General features: G+C 40.0%; 32 non-coding genes across 32 annotated transcripts; 20 read left to right on the top strand and 12 right to left on the bottom strand.

Annotated features, from left to right (window-relative positions):
* Positions 1-101: 101 nt before the first annotated feature.
* On the bottom strand, positions 102-188 carry trnay-gua (transfer RNA tyrosine (anticodon GUA)). The gene is given in 2 exon segments: positions 102-137; positions 152-188. It is a non-coding gene; the product is annotated as a tRNA-Tyr (tRNA).
* A 296-nt stretch (positions 189-484) lies between these two features.
* On the top strand, positions 485-556 carry trnaw-cca (transfer RNA tryptophan (anticodon CCA)). The gene has a single exon. It is a non-coding gene; the product is annotated as a tRNA-Trp (tRNA).
* Positions 557-1,454: 898 nt separating this feature from the next.
* On the bottom strand, positions 1,455-1,541 carry trnay-gua (transfer RNA tyrosine (anticodon GUA)). Its single transcript is given in 2 exon segments — positions 1,455-1,490; positions 1,505-1,541. It is a non-coding gene; the product is annotated as a tRNA-Tyr (tRNA).
* Positions 1,542-1,839: 298 nt separating this feature from the next.
* On the top strand, positions 1,840-1,911 carry trnaw-cca (transfer RNA tryptophan (anticodon CCA)). The gene has a single exon. It is a non-coding gene; the product is annotated as a tRNA-Trp (tRNA).
* A 221-nt stretch (positions 1,912-2,132) lies between these two features.
* Positions 2,133-2,218, bottom strand: trnay-gua (transfer RNA tyrosine (anticodon GUA)). Its single transcript is given in 2 exon segments — positions 2,133-2,168; positions 2,182-2,218. It is a non-coding gene; the product is annotated as a tRNA-Tyr (tRNA).
* A 296-nt stretch (positions 2,219-2,514) lies between these two features.
* On the top strand, positions 2,515-2,586 carry trnaw-cca (transfer RNA tryptophan (anticodon CCA)). Its single transcript has one exon. It is a non-coding gene; the product is annotated as a tRNA-Trp (tRNA).
* Positions 2,587-3,483: 897 nt separating this feature from the next.
* Positions 3,484-3,570, bottom strand: trnay-gua (transfer RNA tyrosine (anticodon GUA)). The gene is given in 2 exon segments: positions 3,484-3,519; positions 3,534-3,570. It is a non-coding gene; the product is annotated as a tRNA-Tyr (tRNA).
* A 297-nt stretch (positions 3,571-3,867) lies between these two features.
* On the top strand, positions 3,868-3,939 carry trnaw-cca (transfer RNA tryptophan (anticodon CCA)). The gene has a single exon. It is a non-coding gene; the product is annotated as a tRNA-Trp (tRNA).
* A 604-nt stretch (positions 3,940-4,543) lies between these two features.
* On the top strand, positions 4,544-4,615 carry trnaw-cca (transfer RNA tryptophan (anticodon CCA)). Its single transcript has one exon. It is a non-coding gene; the product is annotated as a tRNA-Trp (tRNA).
* A 605-nt stretch (positions 4,616-5,220) lies between these two features.
* Positions 5,221-5,292, top strand: trnaw-cca (transfer RNA tryptophan (anticodon CCA)). Its single transcript has one exon. It is a non-coding gene; the product is annotated as a tRNA-Trp (tRNA).
* A 221-nt stretch (positions 5,293-5,513) lies between these two features.
* trnay-gua (transfer RNA tyrosine (anticodon GUA)) lies at positions 5,514-5,600 on the bottom strand. The gene is given in 2 exon segments: positions 5,514-5,549; positions 5,564-5,600. It is a non-coding gene; the product is annotated as a tRNA-Tyr (tRNA).
* A 296-nt stretch (positions 5,601-5,896) lies between these two features.
* On the top strand, positions 5,897-5,968 carry trnaw-cca (transfer RNA tryptophan (anticodon CCA)). Its single transcript has one exon. It is a non-coding gene; the product is annotated as a tRNA-Trp (tRNA).
* A 1,551-nt stretch (positions 5,969-7,519) lies between these two features.
* trnay-gua (transfer RNA tyrosine (anticodon GUA)) lies at positions 7,520-7,606 on the bottom strand. Its single transcript is given in 2 exon segments — positions 7,520-7,555; positions 7,570-7,606. It is a non-coding gene; the product is annotated as a tRNA-Tyr (tRNA).
* Positions 7,607-7,903: 297 nt separating this feature from the next.
* Positions 7,904-7,975, top strand: trnaw-cca (transfer RNA tryptophan (anticodon CCA)). Its single transcript has one exon. It is a non-coding gene; the product is annotated as a tRNA-Trp (tRNA).
* Positions 7,976-8,579: 604 nt separating this feature from the next.
* trnaw-cca (transfer RNA tryptophan (anticodon CCA)) lies at positions 8,580-8,651 on the top strand. Its single transcript has one exon. It is a non-coding gene; the product is annotated as a tRNA-Trp (tRNA).
* A 605-nt stretch (positions 8,652-9,256) lies between these two features.
* trnaw-cca (transfer RNA tryptophan (anticodon CCA)) lies at positions 9,257-9,328 on the top strand. The gene has a single exon. It is a non-coding gene; the product is annotated as a tRNA-Trp (tRNA).
* Positions 9,329-9,549: 221 nt separating this feature from the next.
* Positions 9,550-9,636, bottom strand: trnay-gua (transfer RNA tyrosine (anticodon GUA)). The gene is given in 2 exon segments: positions 9,550-9,585; positions 9,600-9,636. It is a non-coding gene; the product is annotated as a tRNA-Tyr (tRNA).
* A 296-nt stretch (positions 9,637-9,932) lies between these two features.
* trnaw-cca (transfer RNA tryptophan (anticodon CCA)) lies at positions 9,933-10,004 on the top strand. The gene has a single exon. It is a non-coding gene; the product is annotated as a tRNA-Trp (tRNA).
* Positions 10,005-10,608: 604 nt separating this feature from the next.
* Positions 10,609-10,680, top strand: trnaw-cca (transfer RNA tryptophan (anticodon CCA)). Its single transcript has one exon. It is a non-coding gene; the product is annotated as a tRNA-Trp (tRNA).
* Positions 10,681-11,619: 939 nt separating this feature from the next.
* trnaw-cca (transfer RNA tryptophan (anticodon CCA)) lies at positions 11,620-11,691 on the top strand. The gene has a single exon. It is a non-coding gene; the product is annotated as a tRNA-Trp (tRNA).
* A 604-nt stretch (positions 11,692-12,295) lies between these two features.
* trnaw-cca (transfer RNA tryptophan (anticodon CCA)) lies at positions 12,296-12,367 on the top strand. The gene has a single exon. It is a non-coding gene; the product is annotated as a tRNA-Trp (tRNA).
* A 605-nt stretch (positions 12,368-12,972) lies between these two features.
* On the top strand, positions 12,973-13,044 carry trnaw-cca (transfer RNA tryptophan (anticodon CCA)). Its single transcript has one exon. It is a non-coding gene; the product is annotated as a tRNA-Trp (tRNA).
* A 221-nt stretch (positions 13,045-13,265) lies between these two features.
* Positions 13,266-13,352, bottom strand: trnay-gua (transfer RNA tyrosine (anticodon GUA)). Its single transcript is given in 2 exon segments — positions 13,266-13,301; positions 13,316-13,352. It is a non-coding gene; the product is annotated as a tRNA-Tyr (tRNA).
* A 296-nt stretch (positions 13,353-13,648) lies between these two features.
* Positions 13,649-13,720, top strand: trnaw-cca (transfer RNA tryptophan (anticodon CCA)). Its single transcript has one exon. It is a non-coding gene; the product is annotated as a tRNA-Trp (tRNA).
* Positions 13,721-13,941: 221 nt separating this feature from the next.
* On the bottom strand, positions 13,942-14,028 carry trnay-gua (transfer RNA tyrosine (anticodon GUA)). The gene is given in 2 exon segments: positions 13,942-13,977; positions 13,992-14,028. It is a non-coding gene; the product is annotated as a tRNA-Tyr (tRNA).
* A 1,959-nt stretch (positions 14,029-15,987) lies between these two features.
* trnay-gua (transfer RNA tyrosine (anticodon GUA)) lies at positions 15,988-16,074 on the bottom strand. Its single transcript is given in 2 exon segments — positions 15,988-16,023; positions 16,038-16,074. It is a non-coding gene; the product is annotated as a tRNA-Tyr (tRNA).
* Positions 16,075-16,664: 590 nt separating this feature from the next.
* Positions 16,665-16,751, bottom strand: trnay-gua (transfer RNA tyrosine (anticodon GUA)). The gene is given in 2 exon segments: positions 16,665-16,700; positions 16,715-16,751. It is a non-coding gene; the product is annotated as a tRNA-Tyr (tRNA).
* Positions 16,752-17,047: 296 nt separating this feature from the next.
* trnaw-cca (transfer RNA tryptophan (anticodon CCA)) lies at positions 17,048-17,119 on the top strand. The gene has a single exon. It is a non-coding gene; the product is annotated as a tRNA-Trp (tRNA).
* A 604-nt stretch (positions 17,120-17,723) lies between these two features.
* trnaw-cca (transfer RNA tryptophan (anticodon CCA)) lies at positions 17,724-17,795 on the top strand. Its single transcript has one exon. It is a non-coding gene; the product is annotated as a tRNA-Trp (tRNA).
* Positions 17,796-18,016: 221 nt separating this feature from the next.
* trnay-gua (transfer RNA tyrosine (anticodon GUA)) lies at positions 18,017-18,103 on the bottom strand. Its single transcript is given in 2 exon segments — positions 18,017-18,052; positions 18,067-18,103. It is a non-coding gene; the product is annotated as a tRNA-Tyr (tRNA).
* A 983-nt stretch (positions 18,104-19,086) lies between these two features.
* On the top strand, positions 19,087-19,158 carry trnaw-cca (transfer RNA tryptophan (anticodon CCA)). Its single transcript has one exon. It is a non-coding gene; the product is annotated as a tRNA-Trp (tRNA).
* Positions 19,159-19,768: 610 nt separating this feature from the next.
* On the top strand, positions 19,769-19,840 carry trnaw-cca (transfer RNA tryptophan (anticodon CCA)). The gene has a single exon. It is a non-coding gene; the product is annotated as a tRNA-Trp (tRNA).
* The last annotated feature ends 902 nt before the right edge of the window (positions 19,841-20,742 follow it).

Here is a 20,742-nt window from a genome sequence, read left to right on the forward strand (position 1 = left end):
TAAAGTGTTATATTTGTATCTTGATCTATTGGCTTTTTTCAACGGGCAATACGAAATCTAAAGGAAATGTAAAAATATTTTTGTTGACTTTAAAATCACACTCCTTCAAGCCGGAATCAAACCAGCGACCTAAGGATACCCAACAACTCATCTACAGTCCTTCGCTCTACCAGCTGAGCTATCGAAGGATGGGAAATGTGCAAGGCACCAAAACTGTCCAAGAAATTCAGAAATCCTTAACTTTTGAGGTTATTGGGAAAAATTAGGCTGCTTTTTGTGGTGAATGCTTCAAGGGCCGTACAAAGGACAACAACTCATCTACAGTCATCTGATCTACCGGCTGAGTTATCAAAGGATGGGAAAAGCTTAAGGCACCAAAAGTTGGCAAGAAATTCAGAAATCCTTACCTCTTGAGGTTATTGGGGAAAATTAGGCAGCTTTATGTGGTGGATTAGTCCAAAGGAAGCAACAACTTGACTTCGAAGACCTCGTGGCGCAATGGTAGCGTGTCTGACTCCAGATCAGAAGGTTGCGTGTTCAAATCATGTTGGGGTCAAGCCATCTCCTCTTTCCATTAAAAGTATGAAGTCAAATGTTTTAATTCAGCTATGTTTTCATAATTATTGAAGCATGTAATAAGGAAGCCTCTGATATGACAAATGCTCCTTCCACTGTGTAAAGTGTTATATTTGTATCTTGATCTATTGGCTCTTTTTAACGGGCAATACGAAATCTAAAGGAAATGTAAAAATATTTGTGCTGAGTTTAAAATCACACTCCTTCGAGCCGGAATCGAACCAGCGACCTAAGGATACCCAACAACTCATCTAGAGTCCTCCACTCTACCAGCTGAGCTATCTAATGATGGTAAATGTGCAAGGCACCAAAACTTTCCAAGAAATTCAGAAATCCTTAACTTTTGAGGTTACTGGGAAAAATTAGGCTGCTTTTAAACGTGAATGCTTCAAGAGCCGTACAAAGGACAACAACTCATCTTCAGTCATCTGATCTACCGGCTGAGTTATCAAAGGATAGGAAAGGCTTAAGGCACCAAAAGTTGGCAAGACATTCAGAAATCCTTACCTCTTGAGGTTATTGGGGAAATTTAGGCAGCTTTATGTGGTGAATGAGTACAAAGGAAGCAACAACTTGACTTTGAAGACCTAGTGGCGCAACGGTAGCGCGTCTGACTCCAGATCAGAAGGTTGTGTGTTGAAATCATGTCGGGGTCAAGCCATCTTCCTCTTTCCATTAAAAGTATGAAGTCAAATGTTTTAATTCAGCTATGTTTTCATAATTATTGAAGCGTGTAAAAAAGAAGCCTCTGATATGACAAATGCTACTTCCACTGTGTAAAGTGTTATATTTGTATCTTGATCTATTGGCTTTTTTCAACGGGCAATACGAAATCTAAAGGAAATGTAAAAATATTTGTGCTGAGTTTAAAATAACACTCCTTCGAGCCGGAATCAAACCAGCAACCTAAGGATACCCAACAACTCGTCTACAGTCCTCCGCTCTACCAGCTGAGCTATCGAAGGATGGGAAATGTGCAAGGCACCAAAACTTTCCAAGAAATTCAGAAATCCTTAACTTTTAAAGGTTATTGGGAAAAATTAGGCTGCTTTTTGTGATGAATGCTTCAAGGGCCGTACAAAGGACAACAACTCATCTACAGTCATCTGATCTAGCGGCTGAGTTATCAAAGGATGGGAAAAGCTTAAGGCACCAAAAGTTGGCAAGAAAATCAGAAATCCTTACCTCTTGAGGTTATTGGGGAAAATTAGGCAGCTTTATGTGATGAATGAGTCCAAAAGAAGCAACAATTTTGACTTTGAAGACCTCGTGGCGCAACGGTAGCGCGTCTGACTCCAGATCAGAAGGTTGCGTGTTCAAATCACGTCGGGGTCAAGCCATCTCCTCTTACCATTAAAAGTATGAAGTCAAATGTTTTAATTCAGCTATGTTTTCATAATTATTGAAGCATCTAAAAAAGAAGCCTCTGATATGACAAATGCTCCTTCCACTGTGTAAAGTGTTATATTTGTATCTTGATCTATTGGCTTTTTTCAACGGGCAATACGAAATCTAAAGGAAATGTAAAAATATTTGTGTTGAGTTTAAAATCACACTCCTTCGAGCCGGAATCAAACCAGCGACCTAAGGATACCAACAACTCATCTACAGTCCTTCGCTCTACCAGCTGAGCTATCGAAGGATGGGAAATGTGCAAGGCACCAAAACTGTACAAGAAATTCAGAAATCCTTAACTTTTGAGGTTATTGGGAAAAATTAGGCTGCTTTTTGTGGTGAATGCTTCAAGGGCCGTACAAAGGACAACAACTCATCTACAGTCATCTGATCTACCGGCTGAGTTATCAAAGGATGGGAAAAGCTTAAGGCACCAAAAGTTGGCAAGAAATTCAGAAATCCTTACCTCTTGAGGTTATTGGGGAAAATTAGGCAGCTTTATGTGGTGGATTAGTCCAAAGGAAGCAACAACTTGACTTTGAAGACCTCGTGGCGCAATGGTAGCGTGTCTGACTCCAGATCAGAAGGTTGCGTGTTCAAATCATGTCGGGGTCAAGCCATCTCCTCTTTCCATTAAAAGTATGAAGTCAAATGTTTTAATTCAGCTATGTTTTCATAATTATTGAAGCATGTAATAAAGAAGCCTCTGATATGACAAATGCTCCTTCCACTGTGTAAAGTGTTATATTTGTATCTTGATCTATTGGCTCTTTTCAACGGGCAATACGAAATCTAAAGGAAATGTAAAAATATTTGTGCTGAGTTTAAAATCACACTCCTTCGAGCCGGAATCGAACCAGCGACCTAAGGATACCCAACAACTCATCTAGAGTCCTCCACTCTACCAGCTGAGCTATCTAATGATGGGAAATGTGCAAGGCACCAAAACTTCCCAAGAAATTCAGAAATCCTTAACTTTTGAGGTTACTGGGAAAAATTAGGCTGCTTTTAAACGTGAATGCTTCAAGAGCCGTACAAAGGACAACAACTCATCTACAGTCATCTGATCTACCGGCTGAGTTATCAAAGGATGGGAAAGGCTTAAGGCACCAAAAGTTGGCAAGACATTCAGAAATCCTTACCTCTTGAGGTTATTGGGGAAAATTAGGCAGCTTTATGTGGTGAATGAGTACAAAGGAAGCAACAACTTGACTTTGAAGACCTAGTGGCGCAACGGTAGCGCGTCTGACTCCAGATCAGAAGGTTGTGTGTTGAAATCATGTCGGGGTCAAGCCATCTCCTCTTTCCATTAAAAGTATGAAGTCAAATGTTTTAATTCAGCTATGTTTTCATAATTATTGAAGCGTGTAAAAAAGAAGCCTCTGATATGACAAATGCTACTTCCACTGTGTAAAGTGTTATATTTGTATCTTGATCTATTGGCTTTTTTCAACGGGCAATACGAAATCTAAAGGAAATGTAAAAATATTTGTGCTGAGTTTAAAATAACACTCCTTCGAGCCGGAATCGAACCAGCGACCTAAGGATACCCAACAACTCATCTACAGTCCTCCGCTCTACCAGCTGAGCTATCGAAGGATGGGAAATGTGCAAGGCACCAAAACTTTCCAAGAAATTCAGAAATCCTTAACTTTTAAAGGTTATTGGGAAAAATTAGGCTGCTTTTTGTGATGAATGCTTCAAGGGCCGTACAAAGGACAACAACTCATCTACAGTCATCTGATCTAGCGGCTGAGTTATCAAAGAATGGGAAAAGCTTAAGGCACCAAAAGTTGGCAAGAAATTCAGAAATCCTTACCTCTTGAGGTTATTGGGGAAAATTAGGCAGCTTTATGTGATAAATGAGTCCAAAGGAAGCAACAATTTGAATTCGAAGACCTCGTGGCACAACGGTAGCACGTCTGACTCCAGATCAGAAGGTTGCGTGTTCAAATCACGTCGGGGTCAAGCCATCTCCTCCTAGCATTAAAAGTATGAAGTCAAATGTTTTAATTCAGCTATGTTTTCATAATTATTGAAGAGTGTAATAAAGAAGCCTCTGATATGACAAATGCTCCTTCCACTGTGTAAAGTGTTATGTTTGTATCTTGATCTATTGGCTTTTTTCAACGGGCAATACGAAATCTAAAGGAAATGTAAAAATATTTGTGCTGAGTTTAAAATCACACTCCTTCGTGCCGGAATCGAACCAGCAACCTAAGGATACCCAACAACTCATCTAGAGTCCTCCACTCTACCAGCTGAGCTATCTAATTATGGAAAATGTGCAAGGCACCAAAACTTTCCAAGAAATTCAGAAATCCTTAACTTTTGAGGTTACTGGGAAAAATTAGGCTGCTTTTTGTGGTGAATGCTTCAAGAGCCGTACAAAGGACAACAACTCATCTACAGTCATCTGATCTACCGGCTGAGTTATCAAAGGATGGGAAAAGCTTAAGGCACCAAAAGTTGGCAAGAAATTCAGAAATCCTTACCTCTTGAGGTTATTGGGGAAAATTAGGCAGCTTTATGTGGTGGATTAGTCCAAAGGAAGCAACAACTTGACTTCGAAGACCTCGTGGCGCAATGGTAGCGCGTCTGACTCCAGATCAGAAGGTTGCGTGTTCAAATCATGTCGGGGGCAAGCCATCTCCTCTTTCCATTAAAAGTATGAAGTCAAATGTTTTAATTCAGCTATGTTTTCATAATTATTGAAGCGTGTAAAAAAGAAGCCTCTGATATGACAAATGCTACTTCCACTGTGTAAAGTGTTATATTTGTATCTTGATCTATTGGCTTTTTTCAACGGGCAATACGAAATCTAAAGGAAATGTAAAAATATTTGTGCTGAGTTTAAAAGAACACTCCTACGAGCCGGAATCAAACCAGCGACCTAAGGATACCCAACAACTCGTCTACAGTCCTCCGCTCTACCAGCTGAGCTATCGAAGGATGGGAAATGTGCAAGGCACCAAAACTTTCCAAGAAATTCAGAAATCCTTAACTTTTAAAGGTTATTGGGAAAAATTAGGCTGCTTTTTGTGATGAATGCTTCAAGGGCCGTACAAAGGACAACAACTCATCTACAGTCATCTGATCTAGCGGTTGAGTTATCAAAGGATGGGAAAAGCTTAAGGCACCAAAAGTTGGCAAGAAAATCAGAAATCCTTACCTCTTGAGGTTATTGGGGAAAATAAGGCAGCTTTATGTGATGAATGAGTCCAAAAGAAGCAACAATTTGACTTTGAAGACCTCGTGGCGCAACGGTAGCGCGTCTGACTCCAGATCTGAAGATTGCGTGTTCAAATCACGTCGGGGTCAAGCCATCTCCTCTTACCATTAAAGGTATGAAGTCAAATGTTTTAATTCAGCTATGTTTTCATAATTATTGAAGCATCTAAAAAAGAAGCCTCTGATATGACAAATGCTCCTTCCACTGTGTAAAGTGTTATATTTGTATCTTGATCTATTGGCTTTTTTCAACGGGCAATACGAAATCTAAAGGAAATGTAAAAATATTTGTGTTGACTTTAAAATCACACTCCATCGAGCCGGAATCAAACCAGCGACCTAAGGATACCCAACAACTCATCTACAGTCCTTCGCTCTACCAGCTGAGCTATCGAAGGATGGGTAATGTGCAAGGCACCAAAACTGTCCAAGAAATTCAGAAATCCTTAACTTTTGAGGTTATTGGGAAAAATTAGGCTGCTTTTTGTGGTGAATGCTTCAAGGGCCGTACAAAGGACAACAACTCATCTACAGTCATCTGATCTACCGGCTGAGTTATCAAAGGATGGGAAAAGCTTAAGGCACCAAAAGTTGGCAAGAAATTCAGAAATCCTTACCTCTTGAGGTTATTGGGGAAAATTAGGCAGCTTTATGTGGTGGATTAGTCCAAAGGAAGCAACAACTTGACTTCGAAGACCTCGTGGCGCAATGGTAGCGCGTCTGACTCCAGATCAGAAGGTTGCGTGTTCAAATCATGTCGGGGTCAAGCCATCTCCTCTTTCCATTAAAAGTATGAAGTCAAATGTTTTAATTCAGCTATGTTTTCATAATTATTGAAGCGTGTAATAAAGAAGCCTCTGATATGACAAATGCTCCTTCCACTGTGTAAAGTGTTATATTTGTATCTTGATCTATTGGCTCTTTTCAACGGGCAATACGAAATCTAAAGGAAATGTAAAAATATTTGTGCTGAGTTTAAAATCACACTCCTTCGAGCCAGAATCGAACCAGCGACCTAAGGATACCCAACAACTCATCTAGAGTCCTCCACTCTACCAGCTGAGCTATCTAATGATGGGAAATGTGCAAGGCACCAAAACTTTCCAAGAAATTCAGAAATCCTTAACTTTTGAGGTTACTGGGAAAAATTAGGCTGCTTTTAATGGTGAATGCTTCAAGAGCCGTACAAAGAACAACAACTCATCTACAGTCATCTGATCTACCGGCTGAGTTATCAAAGGATGGGAAAAGCTTAAGGCACCAAAAGTTGGCAAGACATTCAGAAATCCTTACCTCTTGAGGTTATTGGGGAAAATTAGGCAGCTTTATGTGGTGAATGAGTACAAAGGAAGCAACAACTTGACTTTGAAGACCTAGTGGCGCAACGGTAGCGTGTCTGACTCCAGATCAGAAGGTTGTGTGTTGAAATCATGTTGGGGTCAAGCCATCTCCTCTTTCCATTAAAAGTATGAAGTCAAATGTTTTAATTCAGCTATGTTTTCATAATTATTGAAGCGTGTAAAAAAGAAGCCTCTGATATGACAAATGCTACTTCCACTGTGTAAAGTGTTATATTTGTATCTTGATCTATTGGCTTTTTTCAACGGGCAATACGAAATCTAAAGGAAATGTAAAAATATTTGTGCTGAGTTTAAAATCACACTCCTTCGAGCCGGAATCGAACCAGCGACCTAAGGATACCCAACAACTCGTCTACAGTCTTCCGCTCTACCAGCTGAGCTATCTAATGATGGAAAATGTGCAAGGCACCAAAACTTTCCAATAAATTCAGAAATCCTTAACTTTTGAGGTTACTGGGAAAAATTAGGCTGCTTTTAAACGTGAATGCTTCAAGAGCCGTACAAAGGACAACAACTCATCTACAGTCATCTGATCTACCGGCTGAGTTATCAAAGGATGGGAAAGGCTTAAGGCACCAAAAGTTGGCAAGACATTCAGAAATCCTTACCTCTTGAGGTTATTGGGGAAAATTAGGCAGCTTTATGTGGTGAATGAGTACAAAGGAAGCAACAACTTGACTTTGAAGACCTAGTGGCGCAACGGTAGCGCGTCTGACTCCAAATCAGAAGGTTGTGTGTTGAAATCATGTCGGGGTCAAGCCATCTCCTCTTTCCATTAAAAGTATGAAGTCAAATGTTTTAACTCAGCTATGTTTTCATAATTATTGAAGCGTGTAAAAAAGAAGCCTCTGATATGTCAAATGCTACTTCCACTGTGTAAAGTGTTATATTTGTATCTTGATCTATTGGAATCTAAAGGAAATGTAAAAATATTTGTGCTGAGTTTAAAATAACACTCCTTCGAGCCGGAATCGAACCAGCGACCTAAGGATACCCAACAACTCATCTACAGTCCTCCGCTCTACCAGCTGAGCTATCGAAGGATGGGAAATGTGCAAGGCACCAAAACTTTCCAAGAAATTCAGAAATCCTTAACTTTTAAAGGTTATTGGGAAAAATTAGGCTGCTTTTTGTGATGAATGCTTCAAGGGCCGTACAAAGGACAACAACTCATCTACAGTCATCTGATCTAGCGGCTGAGTTATCAAAGAATGGGAAAAGCTTAAGGCACCAAAAGTTGGCAAGAAATTCAGAAATCCTTACCTCTTGAGGTTATTGGGGAAAATTAGGCAGCTTTATGTGATAAATGAGTCCAAAGGAAGCAACGATTTGAATTCGAAGACCTCGTGGCACAACGGTAGCGTGTCTGACTCCAGATCAGAAGGTTGCGTGTTCAAATCACGTCGGGGTCAAGCCATCTCCTCCTAGCATTAAAAGTATGAAGTCAAATGTTTTAATTCAGCTATGTTTTCATAATTATTGAAGAGTGTAATAAAGAAGCCTCTGATATGACAAATGCTCCTTCCACTGTGTAAAGTGTTATATTTGTATCTTGATCTATTGGCTTTTTTCAACGGGCAATACGAAATCTAAAGGAAATGTAAAAATATTTGTGCTGAGTTTAAAATCACACTCCTTCGAGCCGGAATCGAACCAGCAACCTAAGGATACCCAACAACTCATCTAGAGTCCTCCACTCTACCAGCTGAGCTATCTAATGATGGAAAATGTGCAAGGCACCAAAACTTTCCAAGAAATTCAGAAATCCTTAACTTTTGAGGTTACTGGGAAAAATTAGGCTGCTTTTTGTGGTGAATGCTTCAAGAGCCGTACAAAGGACAACAACTCATCTACAGTCATCTGATCTACCGGCTGAGTTATCAAAGGATGGGAAAAGCTTAAGGCACCAAAAGTTGGCAAGAAATTCAGAAATCCTTACCTCTTGAGGTTATTGGGGAAAATTAGGCAGCTTTATGTGGTGGATTAGTCCAAAGGAAGCAACAACTTGACTTCGAAGACCTCGTGGCGCAATGGTAGCGCGTCTGACTCCAGATCAGAAGGTTGCGTGTTCAAATCATGTCGGGGTCAAGCCATCTCCTCTTTCCATTAAAAGTATGAAGTCAAATGTTTTAATTCAGCTATGTTTTCATAATTATTGAAGCGTGTAAAAAAGAAGCCTCTGATATGACAAATGCTACTTCCACTGTGTAAAGTGTTATATTTGTATCTTGATCTATTGGCTTTTTTCAACGGGCAATACGAAATCTAAAGGAAATGTAAAAATATTTGTGCTGAGTTTAAAATAACACTCCTACGAGCCGGAATCAAAGCAGCGACCTAAGGATACCCAACAACTCGTCTACAGTCCTCCGCTCTACCAGCTGAGCTATCGAAGGATGGGAAATGTGCAAGGCACCAAAACTTTCCAAGAAATTCAGAAATCCTTAACTTTTAAAGGTTATTGGGAAAAATTAGGCTGCTTTTTGTGATGAATGCTTCAAGGGCCGTACAAAGGACAACAACTCATCTACAGTCATCTGATCTAGCGGCTGAGTTATCAAAGGATGGGAAAAGCTTAAGGCACCAAAAGTTGGCAAGAAAATCAGAAATCCTTACCTCTTGAGGTTATTGTGGAAAATAAGGCAGCTTTATGTGATGAATGAGTCCAAAAGAAGCAACAATTTGACTTCGAAGACCTCGTGGCGCAACGGTAGCGCGTCTGACTCCAGATCAGAAGGTTGCGTGTTCAAATCACGTCGGGGTCAAGCCATCTCCTCTTACCATTAAAAGTATGAAGTCAAATGTTTTAATTCAGCTATGTTTTCATAATTATTGAAGCATCTAAAAAAGAAGCCTCTGATATGACAAATGCTCCTTCCACTGTGTAAAGTGTTATATTTGTATCTTGATCTATTGGCTTTTTTCAACGGGCAATACGAAATCTAAAGGAAATGTAAAAATATTTGTGTTGACTTTAAAATCACACTCCATCGAGCCGGAATCAAACCAGCGACCTAAGGATACCCAACAACTCATCTACAGTCCTTCGCTCTACCAGCTGAGCTATCGAAGGATGGGAAATGTGCAAGGCACCAAAACTGTCCAAGAAATTCAGAAATCCTTAACTTTTGAGGTTATTGGGAAAAATTAGGCTGCTTTTTGTGGTGAATGCTTCAAGGGCCGTACAAAGGACAACAACTCATCTACAGTCATCTGATCTACCGGCTGAGTTATCAAAGGATGGGAAAAGCTTAAGGCACCAAAAGTTGGCAAGAAATTCAGAAATCCTTACCTCTTGAGGTTATTGGGGAAAATTAGGCAGCTTTATGTGGTGGATTAGTCCAAAGGAAGCAACAACTTGACTTCGAAGACCTCGTGGCGCAATGGTAGCGCGTCTGACTCCAGATCAGAAGGTTGCGTGTTCAAATCATGTCGGGGTCAAGCCATCTCCTCTTTCCATTAAAAGTATGAAGTCAAATGTTTTAATTCAGCTATGTTTTCATAATTATTGAAGCGTGTAATAAAGAAGCCTCTGATATGACAAATGCTCCTTCCACTGTGTAAAGTGTTATATTTGTATCTTGATCTATTGGCTTTTTTCAACGGGCAATACGAAATCTAAAGGAAATGTAAAAATATTTGTGCTGAGTTTAAAATCACACTCCTTCGAGCCGGAATCGAACCAGCGACCTAAGGATACCCAACAACTCGTCTACAGTCTTCCGCTCTACCAGCTGAGCTATCTAATGATGGAAAATGTGCAAGGCACCAAAACTTTCCAAGAAATTCAGAAATCCTTAACTTTTGAGGTTACTGGGAAAAATTAGGCTGCTTTTTGTGGTGAATGCTTCAAGAGCCGTACAAAGGACAACAACTCATCTACAGTCATCTGATCTACCGGCTGAGTTATCAAAGGATGGGAAAAGCTTAAGGCACCAAAAGTTGGCAAGAAATTCAGAAATCCTTACCTCTTTAGGTTATTGGGGAAAATTAGGCAGCTTTATGTGGTGGATTAGTCCAAAGGATGCAACAACTTGACTTCGAAGACCTCGTGGCGCAATGGTAGCGTGTCTGACTCCAGATCAGAAGGTTGCGTGTTCAAATCATGTCGGGGTCAAGCCATCTCCTCTTTCCATTAAAAGTATGAAGTCAAATGTTTTAATTCAGCTATGTTTTCATAATTATTGAAGCATGTGATAAAGAAGCCTCTGATATGACAAATGCTCCTTCCACTGTGTAAAGTGTTATATTTGTATCTTGATCTATTGGCTCTTTTCAACGGGCAATACGAAATCTAAAGGAAATGTAAAAATATTTGTGCTGAGTTTAAAATCACACTCCTTCGAGCCGGAATCGAACCAGCGACCTAAGGATACCCAACAACTCATCTAGAGTCCTCCACTCTACCAGCTGAGCTATCTAATGATGGGAAATGTGCAAGGCACCAAAACTGTCCAAGAAATTCAGAAATCCTTAACTTTTAAAGGTTATTGGGAAAAATTAGGCTGCTTTTTGTGATGAATGCTTCAAGGGCCGTACAAAGGACAACAACTCATCTACAGTCATCTGATCTAGCGGCTGAGTTATCAAAGGATGGGAAAAGCTTAAGGCACCAAAAGTTGGCAAGAAATTCAGAAATCCTTACCTCTTGAGGTTATTGGGGAAAATTAGGCAGCTTTATGTGATGAATGCTTCAAGAGCCGTACAAAGGACAACAACTCATCTACAGTCCTTTGCTTTACCAGCTGAGCTATCGAAGGATGGGAAATGTGCAAGGCACCAAAACTGTCCAAGAAATTCAGAAATCCTTAACTTTTGAGGTTATTGGGAAAAATTAGGCTGCTTTTTGTGGTGAATGCTTCAAGGGCCGTACAAAGGACAACAACTCATCTACAGTCATCTGATCTACCGGCTGAGTTATCAAAGGATGGGAAAAGCTTAAGGCACCAAAAGTTGGCAAGAAATTCAGAAATCCTTACCTCTTGAGGTTATTGGGGAAAATTAGGCAGCTTTATGTGGTGGATTAGTCCAAAGGAAGCAACAACTTGACTTCGAAGACCTCGTGGAGCAATGGTAGCGCGTCTGACTCCAGATCAGAAGGTTGCGTGTTCAAATCATGTCGGGGTCAAGCCATCTCCTCTTTCCATTAAAAGAATGAAGTCAAATTTTTTAATTCAGCTATGTTTTCATAATTATTGAAGAGTGTAATAAAGAAGCCTCTGATATGACAAATGCTCCTTCCACTGTGTAAAGTGTTATATTTGTATCTTGATCTATTGGCTTTTTTCAACGGGCAATACGAAATCTAAAGGAAATGTAAAAATATTTGTGCTGAGTTTAAAATCACACTCCTTCGAGCCAGAATCGAACCAGCGACCTAAGGATACCCAACAACTCATCTAGAGTCCTCCACTCTACCAGCTGAGCTATCTAATGATGGGAAATGTGCAAGGCACCAAAACTTTTCAAGAAATTCAGAAATCCTTAACTTTCGAGGTTACTGGGAAAAATTAGGCTGCTTTTTGTGGTGAATGCTTCAAGAGCCGTACAAAGGACAACAACTCATCTACAGTCATCTGATCTACCGGCTGAGTTATCAAAGGATGGGAAAAGCTTAAGGCACCAAAAGTTGGCAAGAAATTCAGAAATCCTTACCTCTTGAGGTTATTGGGGAAAATTAGGCAGCTTTATGTGGTGAATGAGTACAACGGAAGCAACAACTTGACTTTGAAGACCTCGTGGCGCAACGGTAGAGCGTCTGACTCCAGATCAGAAGGTTGCGTGTTCAAATCACGTCGGGGTCAAGCCATCTACTCTTTTCATTAAAGGTATGAAGTCAAATGTTTTAATTCAGCTATGTTTTCATAATTATTGAAGCGTGTAAAAAAGAAGCCTCTGATATGACAAATGCTACTTCCACTGTGTAAATTGTTATATTTGTATTTTGATCTATTGGCTTTTTTCAATGGGCAATACGAAATCTAAAGAAAATGTAAAAATATTTGTGCTGAGTTTAAAATAACACTACTTCGAGCCGGAATCGAACCAGCGAACTAAGGATACCCAACAACTCGTCTACAGTCCTCCGCTCTACCAGCTGAGCTATCGAAGGATGGGTAATGTGCAAGGCACCAAAACCTTCCAAGAAATTCAGAAATCCTTAACTTTTAAAGGTTATTGGGAAAAATTAGGCTGCTTTTTGTGATGAATGCTTCAAGGGCCGTACAAAGGACAACAACTCATCTACAGTCATCTGATCTAGCGGCTGAGTTATCAAAGAATGGGAAAAGCTTAAGGCACCAAAAGTTGGCAAGAAATTCAGAAATCCTTACCTCTTGAGGTTATTGGGGAAAATTAGGCAGCTTTATGTGATGAATGAGTCCAAAGGAAGCAACAATTTGACTTCAAAGACCTCGTGGCGCAATGGTAGCGCGTCTGACTCCAGATCAGAAGGTTGTGTGTTCAAATCACGTCGGGGTCAAGCCATCTCCTCTTACTATTAAAAGTATGAAGTCAAATGTTTTAATTCAGCTATGTTTTCATAATTATTGAAGCATCTAAAAAAGAAGCCTCTGATATGACAAATGCTCCTTCCACTGTGTAAAGTGTTATATTTGTATCTTGATCTATTGGCTTTTTTCAACGGGCAATACGAAATCTAAAGGAAATGTAAAAATATTTGTGTTGAGTTTAAAATCACACTCCTTCGAGCCGGAATCGAACCAGCGACCTAAGGATACCCAACAACTCATCTACAGTCCTTCGCTCTACCAGCTGAGCTATCGAAGGATGGGAAATGTGCAAGGCACCAAAACTGTCCAAGAAATTCAGAAATCCTTAACTTTTGAGGTTATTGGGAAAAATTAGGCTGCTTTTTGTGGTGAATGCTTCAAGGGCCGTACAAAGGACAACAACTCATCTACAGTCATCTGATCTACCGGCTGAGTTATCAAAGGATGGGAAAAGCTTAAGGCACCAAAAGTTGGCAAGAAATTCAGAAATCCTTACCTCTTGAGGTTATTGGGGAAAATTAGGCAGCTTTATGTGGTGGATTAGTCCAAAGGAAGCAACAACTTGACTTCGAAGACCTCGTGGCGCAATGGTAGCGTGTCTGACTCCAGATCAGAAGGTTGCGTGTTCAAATCATGTCGGGGTCAAGCCATCTCCTCTTTCCATTAAAAGTATGAAGTCAAATGTTTTAATTCAGCTATGTTTTCATAATTATTGAAGCATATAATAAAGAAGCCTCTGATATGACAAATGCTCCTTCCACTGTGTAAAGTGTTATATTTGTATCTTGATCTATTGGATTTTTTCAACGGGCAATACGAAATCTAAAGGAAATGTAAAAATATTTGTGCTGAGTTTAAAATAACACTCCTTCGAGCCGGAATGGAACCAGCGACCTAAGGATACCCAACAACTCGTCTACAGTCCTCCGCTCTACCAGCTGAGCTATCGAAGGATGGGAAATGTGCAAGGCACCAAAACTTTCCAAGAAATTCAGAAATCCTTAACTTTTGAGGTTACTGGGAAAAATTAGGCTGCTTTTAATGGTGAATGCTTCAAGAGCCGTACAAAGGACAACAACTCATCTACAGTCATCTGATCTACCGGCTGAGTTATCAAAGGATGGGAAAAGCTTAAGGCACCAAAAGTTGGCAAGAAATTCAGAAATCCTTACCTCTTGAGGTTATTGGGGAAAATTAGGCAGCTTTATGTGGTGGATTAGTCCAAAGGAAGCAACAACTTGACTTCGAAGACCTTGTGGCGCAATGGTAGCGCGTCTGACTCCAGATCAGAAGGTTGTGTGTTTAAATCATGTTGGTGGTCAAGCCTTCTCCTCTTTCCATTAAAAGTATTAAGTCAAATGTTTTAATTCAGCTATGTTTTCATAATTATTGAAGAGTGTAATAAAGAAGCCTCTGATATGACAAATGCTCCTTCCACTGTGTAAAGTGTTATATTTGTATCTTGATCTATTGGCTTTTTTCAACGGGCAATACGAAATCTAAAGGAAATGTAAAAATATTTGTGCTGAGTTTAAAATCACACTCCTTCGAGCCAGAATCAAACCAGCGACCTAAGGATACCCAACAACTCATCTACAGTCCGCCACTCTACCAGCTGAGCTATCGAAGGATGGGAAATGTGCAAGGCACCAGAACTTTCCAAGAAATTCAGAAATCCTTAACTTTTGAGGTTACTGGGAAAAATTAGGCTGCTTTTTGTGGTGAATGCTTCAAGGACCGTACAAAGGACAACAACTCATCTACAGTCATCTGGTCTACCGGCTGAGTTATCAAAGGATTGGAATAGCTTAAGGCACCAAAAGTTGGAAAGAAATTCAGAAATCCTTACCTCTTGAGGTTATTGGGAAAAATCAGGCTGCTTGTTGTGGTGAATGCATCAAGGGCCGTGCCAAGTAAGCAACAACTTGATTACGAAGACCTCGTGGCGCAATGGTAGTGTGTCTGACTCCAGATCAAAAGGTTGTGTGTTCAAATCACGTTGGGGTCAAGCCATCTCTTCTTTCCATTAAAAGTATGAAGTCCAATGTCAAATATTTTAATTCAGCTATGTTTTCATAATTATTGAAGCGTGTAAAAAAGAATCCTCTGATATGACAAATGCTCCTTCCACTGTGTAAAGTGTTATATTTGTTTCTTGATCTATTGGCTTTTTTCAAAGGGCAATACGAAATCTAAAGGAAATGTAAAAATATTTGTGCTGAGTTTAAAATCACACTCCTTCGAGCCGGAATCGAACCAGCGACCTAAGGATACCCAACAACTCATCTAGAGTCCTCCACTCTACCAGCTGAGCTATCTAATGATGGGAGATGTGCAAGGCACCAAAACTTTCCAAGAAATTCCGAAATCCTTTACTTTTGAGGTTACTGGGAAAAATTAGGCTGCTTTTAATGGTGAATGCTTCAAGAGCCGTACAAAGGACAACAACTCATCTACAGTCATCTGATCTACCGGCTGAGTTATGAAAGGATGGGAAAAGCTTAAGGCACCAAAAGTTGGCAAGACATTCAGAAATCCTTACCTCTTGAGGTTATTGGGGAAAATTAGGCAGCTTTATGTGGTGAATGAGTACAAAGGAAGCAACAACTTGACTTTGAAGACCTAGTGGCGCAACGGTAGCGCGTCTGACTCCAGATCAGAAGGTTGTGTGTTGAAATCATGTTGGGGTCAAGCCATCTCCTCTTTCCATTAAAAGTATGAAGTCAAATGTTTTAATTCAGCTATGTTTTCATAATTATTGAAGCGTGTAAAAAAGAAGCCTCTGATATGACAAATGCTACTTCCACTGTGTAAAGTGTTATATTTGTATCTTGATCTATTGGCTTTTTTCAACGGGCAATACGAAATCTAAAGGAAATGTAAAAATATTTGTGCTGAGTTTAAAATCACACTCCTTCGAGCCGGAATCGAACCAGCGACCTAAGGATACCCAACAACTCGTCTACAGTCCTCCGCTCTACCAGCTGAGCTATCGAAGGATGGGAAATGTGCAAGGCACCAAAACTTTCCAAGTAATTCAAAAATCCTTAACTTTTAAAGGTTATTGGGAAAAATTAGGCTGCTTTTTGTGATGAATGCTTCAAGGGCCGTACAAAGGACAACAACTCATCTACAGTCATCTGATCTAGCGGCTGAGTTATCAAAGGATGGGAAAAGCTTAAGGCACCAAAAGTTGGCAAGACATTCAGAAATCCTTACCTCTTGAGGTTATTGGGGAAAATTAGGCAGCTTTATGTGGTGAATGATTACAAAGGAAGCAACAACTTGACTTTGAAGACCTAGTGGCGCAACGGTAGCGCGTCTGACTCCAGATCAGAAGGTTGTGTGTTGAAATCATGTCGGGGTCAAGCCATCTCCTCTTTCCATTAAAAGTATGAAGTCAAATGTTTTAATTCAGCTATGTTTTCATAATTATTGAAGCGTGTAAAAAAGAAGCCTCTGATATGACAAATGCTACTTTCACTGTGTAAAGTGTTATATTTGTATCTTGATCTATTGGCTTTTTTCAACGGGCAATACGAAATCTAAAGGAAATGTAAAAATATTTGTGTTGAGTTTAAAATCACACTCCTTCGAGCCGGAATCGAACCAGCGACCTAAGGATACCCAACAACTCATCTACAGTCCTTCGCTCTACCAGCTGAGCTATCGAAGGATGGGAAATGTGCAAGGCACCAAAACTGTCCAAGAAATTCAGAAATCCTTAACTTTTGAGGTTATTGGGAAAAATTAGGCTGCTTTTTGTGGTGAATGCTTCAAGGGCCGTACAAAGGACAACAACTCATCTACAGTCATCTGATCTACCGGCTGAGTTATCAAAGGATGGGAAAAGCTTAAGGCACCAAAAGTTGGCAAGAAATTCAGAAATCCTTACCTCTTGAGGTTATTGGGGAAAATTAGGCAGCTTTATGTGGTGGATTAGTCCAAAGGAAGCAACAACTTGACTTCGAAGACCTCGTGGCGCAATGGTAGCGTGTCTGACTCCAGATCAGAAGGTTGCGTGTTCAAATCATGTCGGGGTCAAGCCATCTCCTCTTTCCATTAAAAGTATGAAGTCAAATGTTTTAATTCAGCTATGTTTTCATAATTATTGAAGAGTGTAATAAAGAAGCCTCTGATATGACAAATGCTCCTTCCACTGTGTAAAGTGTTATATTTGTATCTTGATCTATTGGCTTTTTTCAACGGGCAATACGAAATCTAAATGAAATGTAAAAATATTTGTGTTGAGTTTAAAATCACACTCCTTCGAGCCGGAATCAAACCAGCGACCTAAGGATACCCAACAACTCATCTAGAGTCCTCCACTCTACCAGCTGAGCTATCTAATGATGGAAAATGTGCAAGGCACCAAAACTTTCCAAGAAATTCAGAAATCCTTAACTTTTGAGGTTACTGGGAAAAATTAGGCTGCTTTTTGTGGTGAATGCTTCAAGAGCCGTACAAAGGACAACAACTCATCTACAGTCATCTGATCTACTGGCTGAGTTATCAAAGGATGGGAAAAGCTTAAGGCACCAAAAGTTGGCAAGAAATTCAGAAATCCTTACCTCTTGAGGTTATTGGGGAAAATTAGGCAGCTTTATGTGGTGGATTAGTCCAAAGGAAGCAACAACTTGACTTCGAAGACCTCGTGGCGCAATGGTAGCGTGTCTGACTCCAGATCAGAAGGTTGCGTGTTCAAATCATGTCGGGGTCAAGCCATCTCCTCTTTCCATTAAAAGTATGAAGTCAAATGTTTTAATTCAGCTATGTTTTCATAATTATTGAAGCATATAATAAAGAAGCCTCTGATATGACAAATGCTCCTTCCACTGTGTAAAGTGTTATATTTGTATCTTGATCTATTGGATTTTTTCAACGGGCAATACGAAATCTAAAGGAAATGTAAAAATATTTGTGCTGAGTTTAAAATAACACTCCTTCGAGCCGGAATGGAACCAGCGACCTAAGGATACCCAACAACTCGTCTACAGTCCTCCGCTCTACCAGCTGAGCTATCGAAGGATGGGAAATGTGCAAGGCACCAAAACTTTCCAAGAAATTCAGAAATCCTTAACTTTTGAGGTTACTGGGAAAAATTAGGCTGCTTTTAATGGTGAATGCTTCAAGAGCCGTACAAAGGACAACAACTCATCTACAGTCATCTGATCTACCGGCTGAGTTATCAAAGGATGGGAAAAGCTTAAGGCACCAAAAGTTGGCAAGAAATTCAGAAATCCTTACCTCTTGAGGTTATTGGGGAAAATTAGGCAGCTTTATGTGGTGGATTAGTCCAAAGGAAGCAACAACTTGACTTCGAAGACCTTGTGGCGCAATGGTAGCGCGTCTGACTCCAGATCAGAAGGTTGTGTGTTTAAATCATGTTGGTGGTCAAGCCTTCTCCTCTTTCCATTAAAAGTATGAAGTCAAATGTTTTAATTCAGCTATGTTTTCATAATTATTGAAGAGTGTAATAAAGAAGCCTCTGATATGACAAATGCTCCTTCCACTGTGTAAAGTGTTATATTTGTATCTTGATCTATTGGCTTTTTTCAACGGGCAATACGAAATCTAAAGGAAATGTAAAAATATTTGTGCTGAGTTTAAAATCACACTCCTTCGAGCCAGAATCAAACCAGCGACCTAAGGATACCCAACAACTCATCTACAGTCCGCCACTCTACCAACTGAGCTATCGAAGGATGGGAAATGTGCAAGGCACCAGAACTTTCCAAGAAATTCAGAAATCCTTAACTTTTGAGGTTACTGGGAAAAATTAGGCTGCTTTTTGTGGTGAATGCTTCAAGGACCGTACAAAGGACAACAACTCATCTACAGTCATCTGATCTACCGGCTGAGTTATCAAACGATGGGAACAGCTTAAGGCACCAAAAGCTGGCAAGAAGTTCAGAAATCCTTACCTCTTGAGGTTATTGGGGAAAATTAGGCTGCTTTTTGTGGTGAATGCATCAAGGGCCGTGCCAAGTAAGCAACAACTTGACTTTGAAGACCTCGTGGTGCAATGGTAGCGCGTCTGACTCCAGATCAGAAGGTTGCGTGTTCAAATAACGTCGGGGTCAAGCCATCTCTTCTTTCCATTAAAAGTATGAAGTCCAACGTAAAATGTTTTAATTCAGCTATGTTTTCATAATTATTGAAGCGTGTAAAAAGAAGCCTCTGATATGACAAATGCTCCTTCCACTGTGTAAAGTGTCATATTTGTATCTTGATGTATTGGCTTTTTTCAACGGGCAATACGAAATCTAAAGGAAATGTAAAAATATTTGTGCTAAGTTTAAAAACACACTCCTTCAAGCCGGAATCAAACCAGTGACCTAAGGATACCCAACAACTCGTCTAGAGTCCTCCACTCTACCAGCTGAGCTATCTAATGATGGGAAATGTGAAAGGCACCAAAACTGTCCAAGAAATTCAGAAATCCTTAACTTTTGAGGTTATTGGGAAAAATTAGGCTGCTTTTTGTGGTGAATGCTTCAAGGGCCGTACAAAGGACAACAACTCATCTACAGTCATCTGATCTACCGGCTTAGTTATCAAAGGATGGGAACAGCTTAAGGCACCAAAAGTTAGCAAGAAATTCAGAAATCCTTACCTCTTGAGGTTATTGGGGAAAATTAGGCAGCTTTATGTGGTGAATGAGTCCAAAGGAAGCAACAATTTTACTTCGAAGACCTCGTGGCGCAATGGTAGCGCGTCTGACTCCAGTTCAGAAGGTTGCGTGTTCAAATCACGTCGGGGTCAAGCCATCTCCTCTTACCATTAAAAGTATGAAGTCAAATGTTTTAATTCAGCTATGTTTTCATAATTATTGAAGCGTCTAAAAAAGAAACCTCTGATATGACAAATGCTCCTTCCACTGTGTAAAGTGTTATATTTGTATCTTGATCTATTGGCTTTTTTCAACGGGCAATACAAAATCTAAAGGAAATGTAAAAATATTTGTGCTGAGTTTAAAATAACACTCCTTCAAACCGGAATCAAACCAGCGACCTAAGGATACCCAACAACTCATCTAAAGTCCTCCGCTCTACTAGCTGAGCTATCGAAGGATGGGAAGAGCTGAAGGCTCCAAAAGTTGCCAAGGAATTCAGAAATCCTTAACTCTTGAGGTTATTGGGAAAAATTAGGCTGCTTTTTGTGGTGAATTCTTCAAGAGCCGTACAAAGGACAACAACTCATCTACAGTCATCTGATCTACCGGCTGAGTTTTCAAACGATGGGAACAGCTTAAGGCACCAAAAGCTGGCAAGAAATTCAGAAATCCTTACCTCTTGAGGTTATTGGGAAAAATTAGGCTGCTTTTTGTGGTGAATGCATCAAGGGCCGTGCCAAATAAGCACAACTTGACTTTGAAGACCTCGTGGTGCAATGGTAGCGCCTCTGACTCCAGATCAGAAGGTTGCGTGTTCAAATAACGTCAGGGGGCAAACAATCTCTTCTTTCCATTAAAAATATGAAGTCCAACGTCAAATGTTTTAATTCAGCTATGTTTTCATAATTATTGAAGCGTGTAAAAAAGAAGCCTCTGATATGACAAATGCTCCTTCCACTGTGTAAAGTGTCATATTTGTATCTTGATCTATTGGCTTTTTTCAACGGGCAATACGAAATCTAAAGGAAATGTAAAAATATTTGTGCTGAGT

Source organism: Carassius carassius, chromosome 23, assembly GCF_963082965.1.
Source record: "Carassius carassius chromosome 23, fCarCar2.1, whole genome shotgun sequence".
Lineage (NCBI taxonomy): Eukaryota > Metazoa > Chordata > Actinopteri > Cypriniformes > Cyprinidae > Carassius > Carassius carassius.